The sequence below is a fragment of the Arachis stenosperma genome, chromosome 3 (assembly GCF_014773155.1).
Source record: "Arachis stenosperma cultivar V10309 chromosome 3, arast.V10309.gnm1.PFL2, whole genome shotgun sequence".
Taxonomy (NCBI): Eukaryota; Viridiplantae; Streptophyta; class Magnoliopsida; order Fabales; family Fabaceae; genus Arachis; species Arachis stenosperma.
The window spans coordinates 9,904,012-9,907,203 of record NC_080379.1 but is presented as its reverse complement, the minus strand read 5'-3'; the positions used below and the strand labels follow the sequence as shown (position 1 = coordinate 9,907,203).

Here is a 3,192-nt window from a genome sequence, read left to right as displayed (position 1 = left end):
CAACTCGAATTCTATCTAATCAAGTTCGAATTCTTCTATCTCCTTCTTCTATTTTTCTTTTCCTCTGACACCTCAAGGAATCTCTATACTGTGACATAGAGGATTCCACATTTTCTTGTTCTCTTCTCTTTCATATGAGCAGGAGCAAAGACAAAGGCATTCTTGTTGAAGCTGACCCTGAACCTGAAAGGACCTTAAAGCGAAAGCTAAGAGAAGCTAAGGCACAACTCTCTGTAGAGGACCTAACCGAATTCTTCAAGGAAGAAGAAGATATGGCAGCCAAAAACAACAACAATGCCAACAATGCAAGGAAGGTGCTGGGTGACTTTACTGCACCTACTCCCGACTTCTATGGGAGAAGCATCTCTATCCCTGCCATTGGAGCAAACAACTTTGAGCTTAAGCCTCAATTAGTTTCTCTAATGCAACAGAATTGCAAGTTCCATGGACTTCCAATGGAAGATCCTCATCAGTTTTTACCTGAGTTCTTGCAAATCTGTGACACAGTCAAGACTAATGGGGTTGACCCTGAGGTCTACAGACTGATGCTATTCCCTTTTGCTGTAAGAGACAGAGCTAGAATATGGTTGGACTCACAACCTAAAGATAGCCTGGACTCTTGGGAAAAGCTAGTCAATGCCTTCTTGGCAAAGTTCTTTCCACCTCAAAAATGGAGTAAGCTTAGAGTGGAAGTCCAAACCTTCAGACAGAAGGATGGAGAATCCCTCTATGAAGCTTGGGAAAGATATAAACAATTGATCAGAAAATGTCCTTCTGACATGCTTTCTGAATGGAGCATCATAGGTATTTTCTATGATGGTCTCTCTGAACTATCCAAGATGTCTCTGGATAGCTCTGCTGGAGGATCTCTTCATTTGAAGAAGACGCCTACAGAAGCTCAAGAGCTCATTGAAATGGTTGCAAATAACCAATTCATGTACACTTCTGAAAGGAATCCTGTGAACAATGGGACTAATCAGAAAAAAGGAGTTCTTGAGATTGACACTCTGAATGCCATTTTGGCTCAGAATAAAATATTGACTCAACAAGTCAATTTGATTTCTCAAAGTCTGTCTGGAATGCAAAATGCACCTGGCAGTACTAAGGATGCTTCATCTGAGGAAGAAGCTTATGATCCTGAGAACCCTTCAATGGAAGAGGTGAATTACCTAGGAGAACCCTATGGCAACACCTATAATTCTTCATGGAGAAATCACCCAAATTTCTCATGGAAAAATCAAGAGCGACCTCAACAAGGTTTCAACAACAATATTGGTGGAAGAAACAGGTTTAGCAATGGCAAACCTTTTCCATCATCTTCTCAGCAACAGACAGAGAATTCTAAGCAGAACCCCTCTGACTTAGCAACCATGGTCTCTGATCTAATCAAAACCACTCAAAGTTTCATGACTGAAACAAGGTCCTCCATTAGGAATTTGGAGGCACAAGTGGGACAGCTGAGCAAGAAAGTTACTGAACTCCCTCCTAGTACTCTCCTAAGTAATACAGAAGAAAATCCAAAAGGAGAGTGCAAAGCCATAACCATGGCTGAATATGGAGAGGAAAGAGAGGAGGTGGACGCCACTAAGGAAGACCTCAATGGGCGTACACCAACCTCCTCTGAGTTCCCCAATGAGGAACCATGGAAATCTGAGGCTCAAAATGAGACCATAGAGATTCCATTGGACTTACTTCTGCCTTTCATGAGCTCTGATGAGTATTCTTCCTCTGAAGAGGATGAGTATGTCACTGAAGAGCAAGTTGCTAAATACCTTGGAGCAATCATGAAGCTAAATGACAAGTTATTTGGAAATGAGACTTGGGAAGCTGAACCTCCTTTGCTCACCAAAGAACTGGATGACTTGTCTAGGCAGAAATTACCTCAAAAGAGACAAGATCCTGGGAAGTTTTCCATACCTTGTACCATAGGCACCATGACCTTCAAGAAGGCCCTGTGTGACTTAGGGTCAAGTGTGAACCTCATGCCTCTCTCTGTAATGGAGAAGTTGGGGATCTTTGAGGTACAAGCTGCAAGAATCTCATTAGAGATGGCAGACAATTCAAGAAAACAAGCTCATGGACTTGTAGAGAATGTTTTGGTAAAAGTTGAAGACCATTACATCCCTACTGATTTCATAGTCCTAGAGATTGGGAAGTGCATGGATGAATCTATCATCCTTGGCAGACCCTTCCTAGCCACAGCAAAGGCTGTGATTGATGTTGATAGAGGTGAACTGATCATTCAAGTGAATGAAAAATCCTTGGTGTTTAAGGCTCAAGGATATCCCTCTGTCACCATGGAGAAGAAGCATGAAGAGCTTCTCTCAAATCAGAGACAAGCAGAGCCCCCACAGTCAAACTCTAAGTTTGGTGTTGGGAGGCCACAACCAAACTCTAAGTTTGATGTTGAACCCCCACATTCAAACTTTAAGTTTGGTGTTGGGAGGTTCCAACATTGCTCTGAGTATCTGTGAGGCTCCATGAGAGCCCTCTGTCAAGCTACTGACATTAAAGAAGCGCTTGTTGGGAGGTAACCCAATGATTATACTTTATATATTTTCTTTTGTTATTTTATGTTTTTTGTAGGTTGATGATCATAAGAAGTCACAAAATCCATTGAAAAAGCAAAAACAAAATGAAAAACAGGAAGAAAAACAGCACACCCTGGAGGAAGAATTCACTGGCGTTTAAACGCCAGTGAGGCTAGCAGTTGGGCGTTTAATTCCCAATCTGGCACCCTTCTGGGCGTTTAACGCCAGAAAGGGGCACCAGACTGGCGTTAAACGCCAGAAGAGGGCAAGAACCTGGCGTTAAACGCCAGGAATGGGTACCAGCCCGGCGTTTAACGCCAGAAATGACTCAAAACGTGATTTTGAGCAACATTTGGTGCAGGGATGACTTTTCCTTGACACCACAGGATCTGTGGACCCCACAGGACCCCCACCAACCCCACCACCACCCTCTCTCTTCTTCCCCCATTCACCAATCACCTCAATACCTCTTCCCCAAAAACCCTTCACCTATCAAATCCCATCTTTCTCTTCACCACTCACATCCATCCTTCACAAAACCCCACCAACCTCACCCTTCAAATTCAAACCACTTTCCCTCCCAAACCCACCCATAATGGCCGAACTCCATCTCCCTTCTCTCCTATATAAACCCTCCTTCATTCCTTCATTTTCACACACC

The 3,192-nt window shown here is 43.2% G+C and overlaps 1 non-coding gene across 1 annotated transcript; it reads right to left on the bottom strand.

Moving 5' to 3' along the window:
- Nucleotides 1–677: 677 nt before the first annotated feature.
- On the bottom strand, nt 678–785 carry LOC130971020 (small nucleolar RNA R71). The gene has a single exon (XR_009082259.1). It is a non-coding gene; the product is annotated as a small nucleolar RNA R71 (small nucleolar RNA).
- Nucleotides 786–3,192: the final 2,407 nt, after the last annotated feature.